At 39.8% G+C, this 23645-nt stretch overlaps 1 protein-coding gene across 1 annotated transcript in view; it reads left to right on the plus strand.

Moving 5' to 3' along the window:
* The window catches only part of ankrd11 (ankyrin repeat domain 11), a 96051-nt gene that overhangs the window by 20099 nt on the left and 52307 nt on the right, over positions 1 to 23645 (plus strand). The window contains exon 2 of the mRNA XM_079461537.1: positions 11551 to 11632. The gene's annotated coding sequence lies outside the window, so the exon portion shown is untranslated. The remainder of the gene's footprint in view (positions 1 to 11550; positions 11633 to 23645) is intronic.

Raw genomic sequence — 23645 nt, forward strand, 5'->3', positions numbered from 1 at the left:
CCTCAGAAGATAGTGTCAGGTTCCTCTCCAGTGTATAGGACAGATAGGATGGCTGAATTTAATTTGCCTGGCTAAGATATTACAATAAGCAAGCTGCCGTCGCAGATACTTGATGCTTGAAATCCAGCAGGCTGTTGCTTTCTGTTATATTAGGCTTCTGTGATGCGCAGCGCTGGCTTTCAAATGCAGATGGGAGACACCAGAGAAGACTCATGCACACTATATGGTTCTGTGTCTCCTAAAGAGCTGTGTTTGAAGGTCTGGAACAATTCCTCGAGTAGCTTGAATACAGAAAATCATAGAGGCAATTTTTTTGGGCATTAAACAGAGCTGCTTGCAGTGCTCCAGACCGTCTACTGTCTGACTAAAACGGTCGGCATTTGCGACTAAAAAATTCATTTGCGATTTATATCTTTTGCAGAGATCGCCACCCGCGACCATGCTAATTTACTTGTTTTTAAATTGTTTCCTTGTAGCAGGGGTGCCAGCGCTCTGCTCTGTTTTTAAAACAATCAGCGCACCAGAGCACGATAAGGCAGCATGGAATAAGCGACCGCAGATCTCTGCAGAAAACTCCATTGAATTCTGCGGATTTCAGCGCTTGTTTTTACAAATATACACACAACATGAGCGTATTACTATGATGTGCTGTTTGCAGTAACAGATTTTAGTGAGCCTCATAGTGTGTTCACACCAAGCCCGAATGAAGCGTTAAGCGAGAGTTATTTACATGTTAAGTCAATGCAAAGACGCGATGACCTTGCGGTGCGATTCGCGTGAATGATTCGCGCAAGTTCAAAAATCTGAACTTTAAATTCGCGACGCGTTGACCGATAAGGAGCTTGCTATAGTAGGACCGTGAGCAAACGGCAGAAGCCCCTCCCATGACGCAAATTTGCTTCTTTAATGAAGCGTATTTCACGTGCAAACGATGCGTGTAAACTCAAAATGTTAAAGCGTCCAACTACACGCGAATAGCGCGATTTACTGCGTTTGGTGTGAACACTCTATTAGCACAAACAATGTGATATTTGAGACATTTAAAACTAAACTAACCACGCACAAGTTTGGGGAACGTAATTAAGCTGTCTATTACTTGAGACCAGTTTTGGGCACGTTACTTTAAAAAGTAATTGGTTATAGTTACTAGTTACTTCTCACAAAAAGTAATTGAGTTATTAACTGAGTTTCAGCATTGTAAAAGTAACTAATTGCCAGGGAAAGTAACTATTGTGTTACCTTTTAAAAAGTTCAGATAACTTTGATGCCCCAATATTAAATATGTTTAATGAATTAAATGGAAACTAAATCGGAAAAAAAAATGATATAACATTGTACACTAATTTACACTATGTTAATGATGCTGTGGGGCAATGTGAGAGCTATTGAATCTATTAAATTCAATATTTTATATATCAACATATAAATATTTTAAATATTGTAAATAGTATTTACTATAACATTTAAACGCAATAGAATAGTTCAGAACTTTTACTATTTATCGCACAGATCAAAACTGGTCAACAAATAAGTTGACTAAAAAACGATTTATGCTTCTAAAGACATCAACTTCACAACTGCTAGACAAACTGTGCTGCACTACTTACTACTTGTTATTATACTATGAAAGTAATTAAGTTATTTTTGCATTACACCCTATAAGCAATAAGTTGTTTACTCTTACATGCAGTATATATAATATATGAATATGCTCTTTACATGCACCTTTTCTGTTGGTTCAAATGAAATCAGATAGAGCTGCAACTAACGATTATTTTAATAATCGATTAATCTGTCGATTATTTGTTCGATTAATCGATGAATCGGATACAAATTTTTAAAAGCATTCATTTTCAACCCTTTATTGAAAAATAGAACTGACATTGCAAAACATATTTCAAAAGCTTTATTATTACTTATTATATTATTATTACAGCTTGCTGTGGTTTACATGATGCATTTCCCATCAAGAAGCCTCTCATGGTTTGCTTTTTTTTTCTGGAATTTTTTCGGGTCTCTCTGATGGTCTTTCCTCTACCTCCGCTCTGCTTTTTTAATTTATTTTTTCTCCGCTATGCTGCGCGGCGCGATCAACTTTTTTTAGTCCTGTGACACACTAGATGTGTGGCGTGAGCGTCTCAGAAGCCTGGCGTGACCGTTTTTAAATCGGCTCCCATGTTAACAGGTTAGAGCTTGCACACTGCCTGCGTGAGACGAGCCGCACGGAAAACGCGTGCATGCTAGGAATTGAATCGACGCCTATTTTTCACGAGACACGCAAGCGTGTTGGAAGCGTTTCCAGGCAAAATAGAATAGGAAAAGATGTTTATATGTAATTTTGTACACGAATACATATTAATGAATGCCATTTTGATGTTTGAAAGCTAATCATCATTTATTTGATCGTATTTTCAAATTGAATTTCATTAAACCAACATCTACACGTTACGGGGTTTACATGTCCACTGTAGAAAACATCAGGACTTAAATCATGTTTATAATGCATTTTTGGAGAAACAACAAGTGAAAATAGGAATATTAATGTATAATTTATTTCAATAAAGTATGAGATATTATTACTAAAATGTTGCAAATGAATACTCCAATTAACTACTTTTTTCCATAAAATCTTCCTCCAAGAAAATGCTTAGGCTATATCCAATGAAAAGATACATTGAATGGGAATATTAATTTATGTCCATCTTAAACACATATTGCATAAAGTAAACACGTGCATCAATTGATTACGTTACATCTTTAATAACATATCTGAGAATCATCTTAATACGAATTGTGGTTCGTATTAAACCCCAAAATGTATTGGTGACTGAATTATTTTTGTTTTTTATGCTCTTAACAATGTGATTAAAAATGGAAAAAAATATGACACACTACAATAACAACGTAGTCTAGTGTGTCATCTGAGTGACGGTCCAACATCAGGAAATAAAGCTACAAAACATTTGGAAATGTTATTTAAATAAACAGACAGCCTACTTACTCATTTTTCGGATTTTGGAAGGTGTAGGTTATGTGAAAAAAGTTTAAACTTGTCGTGAATAAAAGACCCTTGTCTGTCGGCGGCCTCCCTCTATGTCACCTATAGCAGCAGCAGCGCGCCAGCGCCGCGTCAGGCACGGTGCTGGTGTGCAAAGATACAGAAAACACGACGCAGCCGCCACAGAGCTGACACGCAACAGAAACGCCACGCTCACGCCACTCAAACATGCGGCGCGCGTTATAGTCGCGCGATACAACGAATCGATAATGAAATTCGTTGCCAACATTTTTAATAATCGATTTTTATCGATTTTATCGATTCGTTGTTGCAGCCCTAAAATCAGAGTTAATATTTAGTCTTGTGTATTGGATTTAGTCGTCTTAGCATCAGTCAATGACAAAGCTTCTCTGTCTCTTTTTAAATAAGCAGAACCAAATCTGCTATCAACAGGATAACTAAAAGTACGTCAATTAAAAATGTGGCAACTAAAAATATAATTTGGCGTCTTGTTTGTGTGAAGTGAGTTTGTCGCTGTGCTTGTTTCTGTGTGACGTTAATCAATGGCGCGCCACTATTTTACTTAGTTTAGTCTATTTTATGAGTGAAACTTGTTTTCCAGCTGCACTGAGTCTATATAGATAAACAATCCTGTTATTTAAACATGGCATCTGGCTGTTATGCGTGTCTGAGTGAATGAACTAAATGTTAAAAACTAAACTAACTAAGTTAGTTATTTACCTTTGAAATTATTCTTTCTATTTTTATTTGTTTCTTATTTATAGATTTAGTATAATATTGCATTTTTTATGTAATATGGCAATATAATGTACTAAATGGGTTCAATTTTCACAGATATGGATGTATGCAATTTCAGCAATACAATTTTCTATCCGAAAAACAATACAAATTCGTTGTTCATTTGAAGAGACCTGTCCTATTTTCTCTTGTATATTTAGTATTGCTCTATAATAAATAAAAGTACTTACTATCCGAACACTTGATCAATCGATGGAAAACTTTGTAGAATACTCGATTACTAAAATAATCGATAGCTACTGCCCTACATGTTTGTGCGTTATTTCTCCTATCCACAGGTTTACAGCGATTGTTCATTCTGCCTTTTGTTTTGTATTTAGAGAACGCATTACCACGGTCAGACATGTGGTGAGATAAGAGAGGCAATGTTTTCTGATGAGAGAGGCACTTTGTGACATAGGGCGGGGGGAGGTTCACTCCCAGGGCCCGATTTTCCCATATAAATGGAGCAGACTGAGTTGTGGAAGTGGTGGCGCTTCCTGTAACCCAACGCCCTGGGGAATAGCAGAGAGAAGACCTCTATCAGAAGTGAGGTGATATAAAGGATGGCTGTGCCCTCAGGCTTGTAATAAAGCATGTGTCTCTTCTATAATCCTGCAATGCCCATGTCCCCATATAGTTCTGTGTGTTTACAAAAGCCAAAGGCCTGACCATGGACACATAACAACAGCCTAGACCAAAACAATGTATTCTCCAACTGCCCACCCATGCAGCTGTTCATGTGCTGGCAAAAGTACAATAGCCCCTCCCAAGTTCTGTGTGCTTTTGCTTGGACATGGGCCGAATACCGGTTTCAAGGTATACCGAGGTTTGAAAGAGTCATGGTTTCAAAGGTATGAGCATTGTTTACACAAAAATAAATAATTAAGTTGTGTTATGCAATGTTTGAGGTTTAGGCCTTTTATATGGGCTATGACAAATACATTTTTGGAAAGAGCATCATCATTTAAGGCTTGCCTGACATGTATGTTCTATGAATGTTGGTAAAAAATATAATGTATTTGTGTCCAGTTGAAAAGTTGTTGTTTGTTTGAAAATAACACATTTTAGTGTTGCAATTGCAATACCGTGAAGCCGTGATAGGGTTGCTAAAGTATATCATACCGTCAAAATATCATACCTGCCCATGCCTATCTTTGCTACATACTTGCATTTGAACGGCTTTAACTGTAACCTGATGTGGCGATGAGTTTTGTCTCGTTCTTAGAGGTAATTTCATCGCTAGAGCACATCAAACATGCATTGCAGCTTTTAGCCAAGGAAATGCGGTTTCTATTGGGTCGCTGACTCTATGGCATGTGGGAATTAGGTTTGGGCATTGTTTTAAATTTACCGATTTCCATTCCAAATTCGATTCTGCTTATGGATTCCGATTCTTAACGATTCGTAGTTTCAAGTGGTGAAAAAGCAATAAAAGTCAAGCCAGATGACACAACAAAGGAGGCTACATAAAAACTTGGGTTGAGCACGCTTGTCATTGCTCTGAAAATAAACAAACATGGCTTGGCTAGCTCAAAATTATTTTTAAATAATTTTAACTGGCCCGTGATGTAACACAACACTAACTAAATGATGGTGACGCAACAACAGAAAATGGATGCAGCCCATTCACTATAAATGTTGTGATCGATCTGTCACACTTTTTTCACACAGTTTTTTCCCTACGAGCCTTCATTTTGAAACAAGGGGTCCTACATCTAGCACCATTGGTGCATACACTAGTGTCATGAAGAGCACTCGGAGTCGGCAGTGTGGGCTCTCGGGATGCACAAGGCATCAAACGGGGTGCATTATGCTTTGCCATATTGCTGGTGCCCCTCTTCTTGGAACATTATAGTTTGTCACAATAAGTTCACTTAGCTTTGTCTTTTTGAGATTTCGCAAAAAAGCAGCCAAACTTGAGCGCCTTCCACGGTCCATAGTGTTAAGTGACTTTTAGTATTCGAGCGGAAGGTCCTCGCAGATTGATATGTCAAGTCCGGTGACTCAGGTCTTGACAGATGATGTGAAAATGATGTGATCGTGCGATCCGGAATCGAAACAGTAATTTTATAAAAAGGATCCGATTCCTTTCTTATGGATCCAATTCCAGAATTGGAATCGAATTTCGATTCCCAACCCTAGTGGGAATGTTTTTTGTGATCGACGGTTAGATTTCTGTCGAGAGTGTGTTGGTAGACATTTGTTAACTGCTCAGATGGGTGCTTTGGAGCCCTTTGGCAGCTCTTTTCATCAAACTGCCACTGGACTCGATAGTATAACATATAAATGTGGTTTATTTAGCTTTGTTCTCAGTTTTTCCGCAGGCTATTTTTGAGTGTATCTCACAAAATCTGTCATGAACATGCTTTTGCTTTTTAATGTCAAGATAAAAATCCAAAAAATAAGCTCTTATGTTTTGATGTTTTTCATTTGACCAATAGCTTTTTCCAATGTTTGTCTGGGCATTTTGGTTTACGTTTGGTAAGTTTTTACATATGCGGTACCTCCAACCATTAATATTTGGTTAGATTCATGCAAAAACAATCAATCAAACAGTATAAGCAATATATATATATTGCGACACAAGTTGCACATTTTTTAAGTCAAGACGTGTTTTGCATGCATCTCTTCAAGCCACGCAGTTTTAAAGTTTAAAGGGGAGAGGAGTTTTAAATGACACAAAGACTATATGAGTAATACCCATTTTGTGGCGTTTGCACTTTGCAAAGTAAATAATAGGCAAAATACCCTGATTTAGGTCATTTTTAGTTCCGAGATGGGAAGTAACGAAGTACATTTACTTGAGTACTGTACTTAAGTAAACCTTTTGAGTATCTGTTCTATACTTGCGTATAATTATTTCTGGATACTTTTCAGTGTATTTCACGACATTTGAAAAGCAAATATCTCACTTTTCATGTTTCCCAAAAATGATTTCCTTGGCCAACCGCCTACTCAACGCTTGGTAGAGACTAGTGTCGGCTTTTTCTAATATGACACACCTGAATCAACTCCGCATTGGTGTGTTAATTGGGGAGACATCCACTACATTTGGGAGAAGGCAAATGGGTTCATTTGTAGAGATCGACCAATACGGGTTTTTCCACAACATTTCTAATTCGAATTTTGTTCAGCGATCAGACGTCAATTTACTAAACCGAAGAAACATTCATGGTTAGCTTTTTAGTAGTGCCTTCATCTTCAATGCCGTCTATTATTCCAATATTCGATACACATTAAAACAATTACACTTACACAAATGGGTAAAAGAACCAAAACTTGTGTTGCAACGGATCACAAAACTCACGCTTTGGATACAGCTTTTGAGTCACAGATCGGATAATTTTTCGGATCAGCAAATAAAGTTGTATAAACTACTAGCTTAACTGCTAAAGTCAGTAATAAAACAAGACCAATTACACAAATGAGCATAGATGAACAGCCTACATCATCAAGAAAGTAACGTAGGTCAAGAAAGTAAGAAATGTTAAGTGTAAAACACAATAATGCTTACTGCAGTTAAATACAGATGATTAGCAGACAGAAGCAGGTATTATTTAAGACTAACATTAAATAACTTAAGACATAACCCACTGTGTTTACCAGAATACTTGCCAAAACCGGTATTTGAACAACTTTGTGTGTATGTATCCATCCGTTGAGGCGTTGTCTGAATTGCGCCTCTCTCTCTCTGTAGTGCACGGTGCTGTCTGTGATCGGGGCGGAGTAACGTAGCTCTTAATCACGCTGCAGTGTTTGAGGGCTGCCGCCTTCTCCACCCCAAGCACAGTGTGAAATTCTCTGAAACAGGAAAAATTAAACTTTACTTGTAACATTGGGGCTAATATGCTAGCAAGCAAGCTGCTGACAGTTTTCGACTACAGTCCTTAAAGTTAACTACAAGTAAGCTAACCTCCAACCAGCAGAAGCATTATGATAATCTTACCACGATATGAGATGTTTGTTGAGCTTTAACTGTATGGCAAAAATGCACAAAAAAATATTAATGAATCTTTGCATTGTAAACTTGCTTTGATTTGTGACTGGCTATTTTCTCTTTTTCTATGAAGTAGAATTGAGGTAAGGTTTGCATGAGACGTACCCTCAGTCAAAGGGGACGCCATATTACATTTCTTGTCTGTTTGTATGACTGTTGGTTTAGTTGAGAACATTGGTCGTTTGTAAAAACTCAGGACCTCTTCATGTGGTCATAAGATCTGTTTCCAGTGTTCCAGTCACAAATGGTCTTTGAGGAAAATCTCATCCGTCTCTTGTAACCACTCAGATTTTCAGTGTTTCTGACTTTGTTTATATGAATTTAAAATGGCCTGGACACTTGTAGGTTCGCCTTTGAAATATTACTATAATCCAATTATGTATTATCTTTTCTAATTAATGAGTTTCTTTAATTAGTGTCACACATGTATCCAACCTTGTAATCAGTCATTCAGCCTTTTTAAATGGAGAAAAGTAGTCACTGTGCTGTTTGGTATCATTGTGTGCCCCACAATGAACATGGACCAGAGAATGCAAAGGACAGAGTTGTCTGAGGAGCTCAGAAAGAAAATAATAGAAAATCATGGTTAAGGTAAAGGCTTTCAATGAAATCTCAAGACTTATCAAGGCATTCTGGAGCGAAACGTACTGCGTGGTGTCAGAAAGCTCCGTCTCAGTCGCATGTCATGGGTCCTCCAACAGGATAATGACCCAAAACATACAGCTAAAAACACCCAAGAATGTATAAGAACAAAACATTGGACTATTCTGAAGTTGCCTTCTATGAATCCTGATCTGAATCCTATCAAACATCTATGGAAAGAGCTGAAACTTGCAGACTGGAAAAGGCACCCATCAAACCTGAGAAGGCTGGAGCAGTTTGCTTAAGAAGAGTGGGCCAAACTACCTGTTAACAGGTGCAGAAGTCTTATTGAGAGCTACAGAAAACTTTTGCTTGCAGTGATTGCCTCTAAAGGTTGTGCAACAAAATATTAGGTTAGGGTCCCATCATTTTTGTCCATGACATTTTCATTTGTTTTATTATTTACAATATTATGTTGAATATAAAATCAAAAGCTAACTATCTATTAAATATGGAATAAACAATGGTTTGGAATGCCAATTACTTTTGTCAGTTTCAAGTTATTTCAGAGAAATTGTTTATCATGGAGGGGATTTTGCTTCTTCAGAGATTCTTATTAAAGAGAGATCGAAAACTATATCTGGACCCTTTCCTCGCAGGGCAGTAGTAATATCGACAATATCCCACTGAATGAAAGCTAAGGTTTATCCAAAAAGACGCTAAGTTTGTCTATAGGTACCTCTACTGAACAAAAGTCACAAACTATTGAAAGAGTTGCTAACTTTGCAAACTGGCAAGACAAATTAGGAATGAATGGAAACAGTGCGTCACCGAGAAGCTGCAGCCAGGATCAGGATTCTTGGAGTGACGGCGCTCCATGGCAAAAAGAATACAGTGAAAATTGAAAAACAAAAACAAACTTATACAGCCGTTGCGTGAAATGGGGACACAGAGATTGTCATATAGCATCAATGCATCGTGTCGTTAGAAAATTGATCGATATGTCGATCCACATCAATGTATTGTTATACCCCTAGTGGCAGTTGCATAAATTTAGCCGCTCAGTTAAGACATCTAGGCCCGGTTTCACAGACAAGGCTTAAGGCTAGAATGAGGTGTGACCTGTTTTAACTGAATATCTTAAAATATATAAGTGCCATTGTTTTGTCTTGAGATGCACACCAGTCATGTATTTTCTAATGCATTTTTATAAAAGCGAGATACTGTAAATATCTTAATTCAACTAAGGCATAAGCAAAGCTGTGTCTGTGAAACTGGGCCCTAGTCTCACTGATTAGCAATGAGATAGGACTGTAAAAGTTTAACCTTCTTCCTTTTTGTTTAACTGAATTAAAGAAGTCCTCTGTATTGAAGAAACAAATTAGATGTCTAACCTGTAAGATTAGTCTAAACAGTTTATGCAACTGGCCACAGGTATAACTGGATTCATAGTTGGTTAGCAGGATGGCACCTGAGTTAAGTTAGCCTTTTCTCTTGAGTCAATGTTAAGCCAGAATAAATACGATTTTGTTTATAGACGTGTAATGTGTACATAAATAGGCAAATATAATTTTGGTCTGAAGAACAATCCAAACAATAAATTGTCTCAAGATATTCCTGCAGATCGAGGTTCCAAGATAAACAGCAAAGCAACAGTGTTATCTGAACTGTAGACGATGCTATTACCGTTCACCACATTATTTGGATTATAAATTTGACAAATGTGGAAGTGAGTAAATCCTGTTTTAAACATGGTCTTTACACTGCCTAAGGTTTGCGTTCTGTTGGATCTCTAGCAAGTCTTGCAGTTTGATGTCTTGGTATTTTTGCACAAAGAGGTGTTTCTTGTTAGGATTGTGATGCTGACAAATTATAGACTGCCTAGTCTAGAACCTTTGATCAGTTGTTTTCTCTGCAGACGACGCTTACTGTCGTCTGCATACTTAACTTGTTTTCTCTTTTGCTCTCAGTGCTCTTATGTGTCGAGCAGGGTCTGCATGTTTTGGTTGTTCTGTGGTAATGTTCGTAGTTTGATGGTCAGGATGTGGCGAGCCCATCCTCTGCAGTCGTGTTTCTTTCCTTTGCTTGCAAATAATTGTAAAAGCATCTTTTTCAGACTGCCAAATAAACAGCCCTTTGACTGGTGATTTAAAGAGCTTTAGCTGTCCTCAGGCCCAGAGTTTCCTTTTAAGGTCAGCCGAGCATGACTCTGAGTATAGCTGGAGAGATAGATAGAAAGAGCGAGAGACTACCTCACCTCTAGCCATCTAATGAGGACAGCAAACTGGTCTGGGGAGCTTTTAGTACTGAATGCTTTTCCATTTCATCTCAAACTGGTTTTGTCATATATTTAAGAGCCATTTTGTTTTGTCTTAATTCCGTACATGTTATTCGTAGATATTTTTACATAGAGATATATTTTGCACATCCCCACATAACCTGGTGGACCTTTGTGATGTTTAAACCAGGTGCTTAGGATGTTTTTGGCCATGTCTAGATGACCTGCGTTCTGTGTATTTAGAAGATTTTCTTGGTAGGATTACAGACTCATTTTGCAGGGCCATTAAAGTGGAGTTTTTTCCACTCTGGATTAATCCAATATTGCACATTCTGGCTGGGAGAATCCTCAGGGTTTCTAGGTTGAGGACTACCCTTAACATGGCCACCAATCTTTACTGTGATTTCCACTGATACCAGTGAATTGGCTGATATTTGGCCATTTTGAGATCATGGGTATATTTTGAAAAGACAATGTGTTTTTCAAACTGTTTAGGTGGCGTGTTGCTTGACTAGTTAAAGTTTGACTATTTTAAACTTGACAAACCATTTTAAAATGGAAAGCTTGGAGCAGGACACTCAAAACAGTACGAGGATCAATGCACACAATATTTAAAGATTTCAACGTAGAAAGACAGTCTCTATTTCCTTGTTTCTTTCGCACGGGTTTCTTGAAAGCAATTATCAAATAAATGTGTCCGTCGTGTCCTAGATGATAGCCTTGAGAGCTCTCCAACTGTCCCTGAAACTCTGATGAACCTTTGCTAACAAGGTGCAGAACTGTAACTTTGGCAAAGATATTTTGGTGAATTACCACGTTTGCGTTTGTACTGTAAGATATTTGAAATGTCAGCATTTATAAAACTAACCTTTGTCTCTCCTTTCTTTTTTTTAGGATTCGTCACACTTTGCAACCCCATCTTCAGCATTTTTAGCTGGATTTTAATCTTTCCTCTCTGAAGACGGCCATGGAATCGGTAAATCCTGACTACCTTTTTTGTTTGTAGCTTGAAGAATGACTGTTGCCGAATGCTTCCCCTTTTTTATATGAAGCGACGTTTGGCTTATGTAACACGTGGAAATGTAATAGAGGACTAGGTCACGATGCTGTTCTTTGGAGTTAGGTTTGGTTGTTTGTTTATAGTAAGTGTGAAAAAAGTAAATGGACATGTTGAGATCACTCTTCTCTCGTTGGTTAAATAGCGTATATATGTTAGAACATGTGGCTTTTATGTGAATGTGATGCCGTTGAGTTTATCGGTGCTCTGCTAGTACCAACAGGCGGGTGGATGGCTAAGTGCTTAGCTCTGGAATGTGTGCATTAAGAACAGGGCTTACTGCATGCCCGGGCCCTGCCTGCTGCCTTCTTTGTTAAGGGCTCTTTGTTTTTGAGTGTGGATTTTGCCTCTCTGTGTGTATATATATTTATTTGTGTGTGAAGAGCTTGTTTTGAAAATGGGTCACCGCTTGCAGTGAGCTTTCGGTGTCTAATCCAAACTCCCTTTCTAGCAAACAGCTTGGCGTCCATGCCCCCTCATCAGTGAGCAGCAGCAGTCTACACCTTTGTAGAAACGCTGTCTTTCCTTTAGCAACGCAGTCCCTGTGTAATGTAGCGTTATGCATCTCAATCAAATGTATGATTGCAAAATTTCTTATAGATATTAAACAGCAGTTAAGCTACTTTTTTAGCCTCCTGTACCCTGTTCATTTCTTACGTTTCCTCCCTAATGATTTTGTCCCCTTAGACCTCTGTAGAGCGGAGATCTGATGTTTACCTCTGAAATCGGACCGTATCTGCTTACCGTCAGTGGAAACCAAGGAGACTGATCACAAAGCTCATTATGCCGGCAGTGCTGTGTGTGTGTTTTTCGTCCCCCCGTCCCCTCTGTTCCTCCTCATGTGATGGCAGTCACATGGTTTCCAGGCACCCAGAGCAGTAAATCCGAATCAGATCTTATTTTTAACCGCTCTAAATCCAACCGCTGTGCGATGGTTAGCAGAGGCGCTCGCGCTAGCCAGCTCTTCCTCCATTTGTCCTTGGAAGCCTGTGCACCACCTACCACAGATCTGATAATATTTGCAGCAATATCTGCCGGCTGTGAAAAGGGGCGGCGTTTGGCACGTCTGCATATGAAAGGAAGCCCTCTGCCATGCCTCAGCTCATTACAAGCGTGTTTTTCTGTGCCTCTGCTGTTTCCAGCATAGCTTCGTCCCGGAGCGGGATTAGTCTGCAGCTCTCTGATGGGGAAACGCTGCCTTGCCAGTCAAATTACATAACTCTCATAGCCAGGCTTGAGACAACTATAGAGGCTTTGTTTCCGACTCTCTCCCCCCTTTTTCCCCTCGTGGTGGCCCAAATGGTAATCTGCTTCTGAAAGACTCTGTGTGCTGCAAACAGGCCCGGTTCTGTGGTGAGCGAGCAGAAATCTTGCATCATTACCTTACACAAGGGCGTCTCGCTCGTATCATTGCGTGTTGAGATGAGGGGTCGACCGGAGATCTGTTACTTCCTGTGATGGACAATTTGGGATTAGGAGGGTCATTCTTTTAAATTATTTTCCACGAGCAGTCCAAGTTGATGGGGCTTGTTCCGTGTTTTTAGCATTTTTTCCGCCGTTTCATGCTTTCGCTTGGCCATTCTAATGGTAATGTGAGATGACGCTGAGCAGAAAGCAGACGTTTTTCTGCTTAAGTGCAGCGATGGGAGGACTTGAAACAGATGTGATGCTGTATTCGAAGAATTTAGAGTCATTGAAGTTCACATTATTCTGTGGACTAAAAGAAGTTTGCGAGTGATGGCAACAAGAATACTTAGCGAATGTAGCAAGACGTCTTATGTAAAAATGGTGTCCGGGTTTATTAATATGGTGTAAAATGGCATTTTGACCACCCGTTTGTAGGGCACTGGTTGCTTTTGCATGTTTGCCAGTTTTTGCATTACAAACATTTCTTTAAACTAACACATTTTTTTTAAACGCATTACCTAGTAGCAGTGTATGATTTAGGCCAAAATAGCATACTTTTTTCAACACTGTTATTTGGGAGAATATTGCATGATGTCAACACACCATTCATTGCTGTAGATGCCCATTTGGTTCGACAATACCACTCATTTAATTTTCTTCCCTTTACCTCACCCCTGTAATATACTTTGTGTTTAGACCTGCCACGCTGTAAAGCACCGGTTCAGAGGAAGCTCTAGAAATCTGTTGTAGGCGTGGTCTCCTTCCTCTAGTTTGCATATAGCACTTATGAGCGCCGAAGTGCACCTCTAAAACATCACTTGTCATTACTTTTCTCCTTTTTGGCACAGGGATGTTCGTGTCCATTTAGTAATTGAAGAGAAACTCTGCTCCCGTCCAGAGAGATGTGCTGCCAAGACTGTAGAGCTTGTCTCATGCACGGTTGGCAAACCAGTGTTTGTTCCATACCAAGAAATAACAAACTATGTCGGGGAGGTTAGTCGAACAATAGTGTCTGGGTGTGATTCGGTATGCCAAAAAAGTTGCTCAGCCTGTGTTTTTAGCTACAAACTAAATATAGAATGCACGGTCCAGAACTTGTCGGCCTTGAGAAACTTGAAGCCTCAGCTTCTGTCTTTTCATGTAAACTGCTGTTTAACGCTCCGTTTGGTTTGTTCAGGGACTTACTGCAGTTGTGCCTTGTTTTGCTTTTGCTTTTCAGGACTGCCCTGTGAAAGTGACTTTTGGGTGATTTCCCACAGGTCGAGCTGAGCTGTCGTAAGCCTCGTCCTTCTGTCGTGATCGCGCTTTATGGTGTTACGCGGTATCCGATAAATGCTAAGGCCACTTGACTGACAAGAGGCCCAGTGAACTATTAAACCCAATGGAACAAATTAGAGTTTCATGTACTAATCTTGAGTCAAAAAGCCTTCCCACGGTGCCTCAGGGCAGTCATGATTTTAACATGCTGGTTCAGCTGTATGGGCTTCGGCACGGTGTATAAAGAACGCAGAGATGTTGCATTGTTTTCCATAGACGCCCTTTCAACGCAATCTGCGAGCGGTAATTGGATTCTTTGTAAATGTAATGCGTTTTATCTTTACTGTGACAGTACAATGGAGGAAGTTCCTTTCCTTTGGCTAATATAGGAAGTGTATGAATTGTCAACTGCTGGGGCTGCACAATGCTGACCGTAGAGCATCAGTTTCAGGGCCGCATGCGTGTCGCCTTCACACAGAGTAGATAAATGAACTGTGCCCTTCCTCCATTTGTCCTAGCAGCTGATAGGTTTCTCAGGGCAGCTGAGCTCATATGTGCTTTAAACAATGTTATTAAAGTTCCCTGTGTCTGAAATGTCACTATATTGTGGATTACGGTTGTCTTAAAATGCGACGCTCGTAGATGCAGCACAATGGAGTCGTGTTTGGCAGCGGCAGCATTTCTGTAAAGCAAATGCATTTGAAGGCACCTTTTGGTGAGTTGTTTTAAAATAGAGGAGGAATGAAGCATGCGAGCAGCATAAATCTGAGCTTGCGTGTATGCAGCTGCATAACCTCCCCCTTCATCTCCTGCTCTCTCTGCCCCCTCCTTTCCATTCCTCAGTGACGTTTTGGTTTTCCCCTCGGCTCTTTCCCTCTCTCCACCCCCTGCCTCTCACTGGCTGAATTATGATGACTGCGCCGCGTAAATGTTGCTGACATTTAGAGAACCCTTTACGTTTCCCTCGATCTCGGGCTGCGTTCTCACAGTCAATGTTTGGAATCGACAGCCATATTTGTGCTTACTAGATTGATTGTTTTAAATTGTGTTGCCTGTATTGCAGCAGAAATTAAGTCTTTATTAGGATGTAAAACTTTTAAATTACTTACTCAAAGTTTTCGCTTACTTAATGTGTGTGTACTTTGTATATTAATTAGGTATATATATATAAATACATACAGACATGCAAGTATAATTGAATTAAAACGTATATATTAATATCATAACATATTTACGCATGGTAATATTTCTGAAACATGTACATGTGTGTGTATTTACACATATGTAATTATTATACCACGTACTCATACATGTGAACCAAAAATCTTTTATTTTGCTTTGAAAACAACTTTTTTTTAAATTTATAAATGCATATTATTCTCTCCGTATTGGCCTTTTGTCCACACTGAGACTGCGTTTTGTCAACTAAATAGGAGCTTTTCAAAAACGCACTCGAATGTGCATACACTTGAAAAAGCCGTTTTCGCTTTGTAGTGAGGATGAGGAAAACCGAGCGTTTAAAAACGATAATGCGTTTTTCGTCATGTGACGCAGTAGTGTCAGTTCATGCATACTTTAGATTGTATTTTAGGAGAAGGAATATTTTATTTCTCGCAGTTATGGTTTGGCAGCGGAGAGTGAATTAAGTTCCGCTTTTGCAGCTTTTTAGTCTCGTGTTACATGCAGCAACATCTCTTAAGTTACCTTATTGACCTTCTATTAAAAAAACATTGCTGCCACATCATAATAAGGCTAAGTTGTGGAAACACTTGAGAACGCTAGTGTGGATGATGAGCAGTTTTCAAATGAAAACACACTAGTGTAGACGGAGTATAAATGTTTGCGGTTTTTGTTTTTGGAGTATGCTGATTTTGGGGCATCATGGGCGCCTCCCTGCTGCTTTCATGACATGTGGTCTGTTTTATTATGGCTTTTTTTAAAGGCGGAGTTAGAATATCTTCCCAACTTAAAACCTACTTATTTATATTTCATGCAAGATAAAGGTGTGTTTTATGGCAGGGCAGTGACATCTTGCACCTTCTCTGAGAGCCGTAATTGCAGAGCACTTATTTTCGGGGGGCGGCGGCGGCTGAGAAGAGGCAAACTGAGAATAAAAGCTTGTTGCATCTCACAGTAATGATGGCTGTAATAACTGTTTCTCCTTGTTTATTTCAGACAGGCTTTGGTCTCAGGACTGTTTTTTCCACTTACATGAAATCCTGTAAAAGGACAGAGAGCCGTGTTCAGTGGGCATGTAACATGAAAGCCCAGGACACCGGCAACCCGAACACTTGGGTTGGGCCCACAGTCACTCCTGCCAGCACAGAGCACAGTGACCTTGCTATCAAGTGTCCCTCATCTGGTCACAAGCCAATCGCACTCCTGGGAAGGAGCGTCCTTGTTCACAGCCCCTCGGAGTTCATGCATTCCGTTCTTTTCTCTCATTAGAGGCGTGACCTTTGCTTGCTGTGACAATACAATGTGAATACAAGAAACAAGAGAAGAGGATTGTTACCTCAAGTGTCCGGTCTCCTTTTGCAAAAATTTTGTATTAATACAAACTATTTCAAGTGACAACGCTCGGGTTTCAAATTAACTGGAACGTGTGCTTCCCTGTGGCTCAGTGGTTAGAGCATGGCGTTAGCAACGCCAAGGTCATGGGTTTGATCCCTGGGATTCCACATACTTAGAAAAAAAAGAAGTATAATGCAATGCAAGTCACATTGGACAAAAGCATCTGCCAAATGCATAAATGTATGAGCTTTATACCTGAGTTACAGGTTGTGGTAAGATGTGAATCCAAACTTTTATTTAATGCAAGTTAGATTTTATGCAACAATGTGTATTTGGTTAACAATAAACCTTCCACACTATAGTGTTAAGTTAAGTTAAGTTGTAAAGTTGTTGTTTGCCTTCCTACCAAACATTTTTATCTGCATTGTGGCACCTTCCTTACATTCATACTTTACATCTTTGTTGGTTAGTCAATGGTATATATCGCCACGTAATCTGCAGCAGTCAAAAAACATTTGTTGCACACGCCCTGGTATTTACCTAATATACGTTCGTTTGGTCTCTGTATAATGGCCATTTTCTAGTTTATAGATGTATTGTTCTGTTGCCACTGGTTTTAATACCACTCTTATCTCGGAGCATTCTTTAAGCAGCTGGGCATGTTTGCGCGCTGAAAGTCTCTGAAAGAGCTGCGCTCGCTCATGTTTTGACTCCAGAGATGGTTCGACCTCTTCCGGAACCAGGTGTTCCTGATATCACAGGGCTCAAAGTGACAGCAGCCATCTTTGTGTCTGTTTGTACCCCCTCCCAGCTCCCTGGGTTTGATTCCTGCCAGCTGGATGGACAGAACCAGTACGAAATGAGCCAGAACTTGTTATCGTGGAGAGGAATTTATGTTTGAAATGATAATTGTTGCGTTTATTTGCCTTTTTGGCTTGGCCGTTCATCTTTTTGGAATTACAACAGCACACTTTTCCCCTAAAGAATGCTGGTTTGCTATATAATACTGCCATTTCTTTTCAGATTAGTGCCATAACTGTAGCATATGGTGTGTGTATTGTTAGATACTCTGTTCTTGCAGAAAATGTGCTTACTTGATGTGTACTACAGCAATAGTTGGGCTAGTATGCTATTCTAAACATTCACTACTTGTGAAGGGCTGTTTTGTAATGAACTCTGTACCAGTGTAGCCTGTTTATGAGGGCCATAGACATTCATCAGTAAAGGGGCTGGGCATTGTGGGTAATCAGCTGCTCGGAGATGGAAAGAGAAGTCACAGTCCGACTTTGTGTGTCCGTTCTCACTGTTGGAGCCGAGCAGGGGCCAGCAGCCAGCCTGCACAACAGACGAGGCGGCAGATGGGGCCTCCTTAGACTTAACCCTTCCCACGCCTCACATGCCCCATCTGTCCAGCCAAAGTCCACCATCTTACTCAACCTTCTCGCTTCCTTCTAGCCTCTCCGTGGCTGACTTAAGCTTGGGAGTGATCAGGCCTGTGTAAAACATATGTCGCCTTTTTAAAGAGGAAGTCCAAACGCTCCCCTCATATGTACAGTCCATCCCTGTTTTCCCCCCTCATCCTATGCCGGGAAAGCTGGTCACTAGAGGTTTGTTTTGCTCTAGTTTTTTTGTGTGCAGACATGCCACACCCTGTTATACCGGTTGGCGGGCAGCCATCTCGGTCAGATGACCCACAGTGGCAGAGCCAACGGTTTCGTGTAACACTGTTCACATGAAGAGGTTGGGCGATGATACATGAAATTCCAGTTTGTCTCACTTGATTTTGTTTGCCTTGCTTCTATGTGTCAACTGCATTGTGTGATATCAATAGGGCTGTTTTAAGGGTTTACTCATGACTAATAAACAATTGTTTGCTTGGTTGCTGTATAACCAGCATCCAGCTTGACTTCCGGACATTTCTAAGATAATGTTACAGATGGGTTCCGCTCTCCCATGGGGGTGGATTGATAGACTCTCGGGGTAATTGATCTTGGGAAGATTTAGACCCTCTGCTTGTGCTTTGTGTCTTTGCTCTTTAAAACAGTCTTTTGTGAAAGTCTTTGTGTTTGAACTGGTTGGGCAGGTTAGCGCTCATTGTTCTCTGCTCTTGGTTTAGCTATGCCTTTAACTTTCACCGATGCTGAGCATCAGTTGAGCGTATACTTTTAGCTTATTATTGAGATTCCTTTTGTGTTGCTAAGAGGGAATACAGTAATGCTAGTTTAACTATGACAATAGCCATTATGTGTTGTCGATTTATCAGGGCAGTTAATGTGCTTATCCTCATTTGTTGCAGACAATACAACATTAAGGCATGAGAAACTGCGCTTTATTACAAACATTGTTTTTGAAGTCAAAACATGTAGTTGACCTTCTTCTGTGACTGTATTTATAATATAGCACAGCCCCAAGTGCCTTAATGCTTTTATAAAACAGTTCTTACGTAATAAAAACTATTTAGGAAAGTGCTGTTTCCACTAGATGATTTTAAAACTAACTACTTTTAAGGTTATGTGTTTGTCATTGTGGATGCTGTGCAATGAGTGAACGTAATAAAAAACTTTTTTTGCATTTTATTTACCAGTGAGCCTTGAATAACATTAATCTTACTAGCTGTTATAATATAGTTAACTTCTTTAATATCCTAAATCTCAATTTTGGCCCAGTGGAAGTTCGGAAGATAAACCGTGAGAAGTCTTTTCAGTGTGAAAAAGTGACAATAAAAGATATAAAGTTTTGGAGGAGAGGAGAGCCTGGAAAAGAAGTAAATTAGATGGGTGTCATGAAGGAAAATGGTTTTGGTTCTTTTCAAAGTTTTCTTTTTGTGTTCTGCGGGCTATGTGTATTATAGGTCCAGCAGCCTGACCTTTGTCCTGAAAGAAGATCCAGGGGTTGGCCAATGTCACGTTGCTCACTCCCCCTCCTTCTCTGCTGGGAGCACACGGCAGTTCACTCCGTATCGCCATTGTGTGGCTCTCGTTGTAATTTCACTCTGGCAACCTTTCAGGACACAAGTGGCCTTTTCCCTGACCTCTCACAGGGTCCCCTGACTTCTCAATGACGGACAGAGGAGCTTTACACCCGTCTTAAATCCTGCTTTATTGTTCAACGGACAGAGGGCGAAACAGTCTTTTCAGGCCCAGATGTGGGAGGAACGGCTGTTACCAGGCCTCAGATTACACCCAGCATGCCTGAATGAACAGTTGCAGCCAGAGCCCAAAATGAACACTAGCCAAGTGCCAAATGCAAATTACAAAGTGGCAAGGTCACTGGTGACAGTGTTTTGAAATTGCAACATAATGCATGGTTTCAAATTGTCAAATGTCTTTATAAAACTTTCACCACAGCTGAAGATTTGCCAAAAGTTTTTTTTCACCTAAATTGTCGTAATTCAGCTACTATTGGCAAGACACTCCTGGCATATTATATAATATAACCGAAATATAACAATTTGAATCAAAATGTGTAATGCTGTGTTTATCCTGACAAACTGGAGCGACATTAAAATGAGTGATCCAGCAGGGTCAGTGACTGGTGAAACTGGCTGGACAAGACTGTGATTGAAAGCCTTTTTTGTTTGGTTTACTTTGCGGATTAAGTTGTCTGCCACCCTTCAGCAGAGTTTGCCAGACCCCATGCAGTGTCAGACTTGGAAATGGTTTGCTACCCTTGTCACCAGCTCTTGTTTGACTTGGATTTAGTGCAGAGTGCAGTTAGAAAATCCAACTAAATGAATTTGCGGAGTACCGTTTACTGTAAAGCTTAAAATATGATGTGCTTTAATGTGTCCATCCAGAGGATTTAAGATATCATAGTAGTTCTAATCACATCATACATCATATGTAAAGTTACTGTGACATCAGAATAAAATGTATACATTTAAACAAGTTAAACCAGTCTTAACCGTTCAAACAATATTGTATTACATTACACATACTTCCTTCAGCTGGCGTGACTATATAGGAAGAGTTTGGTTCCAAAATGAGAACGCAGTTTTTAAACTTTTTCAGAAATCACGTTTTTTATTATGTTATCATGGTTTTGTTGTGTTGGTTAGCTGTATTTATTATGAATTATTGTACAGTTTGATTGATATTAATTGGAATGCACAATAAAAAACTTGGAAAGTCTTAAAAACAAACTCCTCTAATTTGGGAACCAAACTCTTCATATTAAGTCTTTTTTCCCCAAGTATTATAAAAGTGTAAGCAATGTTATTATAAATGCATCAGCGTCGCGCTCAATATTCTTCAACAGATTTGTGCAGTCGTGCTCGTCTGTCTAGATTCTCAGCGTCTCTTTACCTCAGACAGAGTGGGTGTGTGCCTTTCATCAACAGTAAACGCAAGTTCTTTCGGACAAAATATCATCATCATGCTGTTTGACACTAAGATAGTTGAGAAAATAAATTCTGTGCATCCTGAAATGGATCATGAGATTGCAAAGTGTCTCGTACAGTTTTTCCAGATTAAAGCGATGTGTTGTTTATATAGTTTCCCTGCGATCAGGGTTCAGGAAGCGAAATTCAGAGGCACTCTGTGAGTGAGTCACAGCGCTTATAGCCTGTTTCTGAACTGAAATAGCACGACAATCATCATATTTCATTCCTTATCTCCCGCTTCCTTTAGCATATAAGAGAGGGAGTTTTTGTTTTCCTTTGTATGAACATGTGCTTTAATCATTGCATTGCTTTATGGTGTTTCTATTTAAAAATGTATTCAAACACGTCTGTAAATGTCTACATTCGTGGTTGTCTCAGTGGAAAAAAGTTCACCCTGTTGTGAACAGTATTTGGAAAAACAATTAGCTTTTTAAGTTTTCTTTTGTCTGACTTTTCAACACGTTTCTTAAGAAAATCTGAATGTTGTTTTCCATGCCAAAGTCACAGTGCTTTGCTAGAACGGTCGCTTAGTTGTTGCTACGGTCTTCTGGGTCTTAACTAGGGGGTTGCTGACCAAATAAAGCGCTTGAACCTGTAATGTTCTGGTCTTTTGAAATGGCTCAGGTGCCTCCATCAGTGGGTCTGTGGGTTTGTCTATTCTATTTTTTAACACAACTTCTTTCAGCACTTGACCAATTTCATGTTTCATTTTCTGCCCCAGTTTGTTTAAACCTCTTGTCCCAAGTATGTGCGATGGTAAAAAAACTCCCAAAATGACTGATTCCATCAGTTGGTGTGATGTTATTACATTTTTACTAGCACTCTGGGTGTTATAGATGGTTTCTTTGTGCCGAAACCCTGACTCTGAACTCTTTAACTCTTGTGTTTGTTAGATATTGACGTTTGGGATACTCCGTCTGTCTTGTCCATGTGGCCGGAGTGACATAGCTGAACCATTCACTCACCAATAATGTAGAGTATCCACTGATCAGCCCTAATGGTGTTTCTATCTGTCTGTCTTTTACCGTCTCTCTCTGTCCCCAGGGTGGGTGCATTATCTTTTCTGACTGTAAGAACTCCATTATTTACTGAGCACTGAGCCCGTCCTAATATAATGTTCCATTAGATTGCATCAGCCTGATTTATTACTGGGTTTCCTTTCTCTCACCCCCACTCTCCCATTCTTTTTTCCTCTTTCTCCTTTCTTTTCCTGTCTCACTGGGACCACTGTGAATACGGCTTTGAGCGGGATGTAGGAGCAGAAAGGGCTTAAATACAGCCAGTCAAATGGAATAGCAAGCATCATGTTAGAGCCCATGCGCTAAAGCCATGATTAATGTGACACTGCTGCCATGTCAGCACGTCCATGTACTCTCACCGCATGTGCTATGGAGATGAGGATAGGAGCATACCTGGGCGCAGCTGTTGATTCGCATACTAATGATGCGTTGACTTTGTGTTTGAATTACCGTAATTATGAGAGGACGGTTTCTCATTCTACTGGTTTTTTTGTGTTTAAATCCTCTGTGTGTCAGTGTAAAATCAATATAGTGCGTTATTTTCAATAAAATAATTTTATACAGAATGACCCAGGCAGAGATCTTGATTGATTTTTCCTACTGTCTCACTAGTGCTAAAGATACAATTATTTGTTGCAGTGATCTGTGTGGCTTTGTGGATGATCGCAAAATATCCCGTCACAATGTGAAGTTACATTTAATAATCAGGTGCAGAGGTTGTGCAATACTTTTTTGTTGTCCGCCATTTTGACAGACAGGCTTGTAAAGAATCCATTATTAATCTATTATTACCCGGAAACTATGGTGCAAGGTGGCGTTACATGGCATGTTTGTGACGTCATCACGCTGTACTTGCGTTCATTCTCTGAACTTGCTGCTGTATTTTAATACAACTGATTGCCCAATAAAGCTGTTGTTGTTTATATTTATTTATATATCTAAAGTTGCTGTTGTCAGACATAAAATAATAATTACAGACAAATGTTTATGTTCATATGTCTAGTCAGTAACAAATGACAGGTGCTTGTAAATGGTGTTCTGTAGTCACTCACAAGTAAGCTGCAGTTTGGTCATGAATGTGCTGCTTCTGCCACTCACTGAACAGCGAAGATGCCAAGAGAGACATTATTTCACTCACTGAAAGATCAGGTTTATCCAAAAACATGCTAGTTCTGAAGGGAAAAACTGCAGCACTACTCGCATTTGTATGTATGAGTGCATGCGACACGGGGGCTGAGTGACAGATGCATCTGCACCACTGGTCTCCACTGACCACGCGTGAGTTTTACAAAACGGACCAGGCATTGTAAGTAAGCTAATGAATGGGAAACACACTTGCCTTCAGGAGCAGGGG

The sequence above is a fragment of the Barbatula barbatula genome, assembly GCF_947034865.1.
Source record: "Barbatula barbatula genome assembly, chromosome: 1".
NCBI classification, from domain to species: Eukaryota; Metazoa; Chordata; class Actinopteri; order Cypriniformes; family Nemacheilidae; genus Barbatula; species Barbatula barbatula.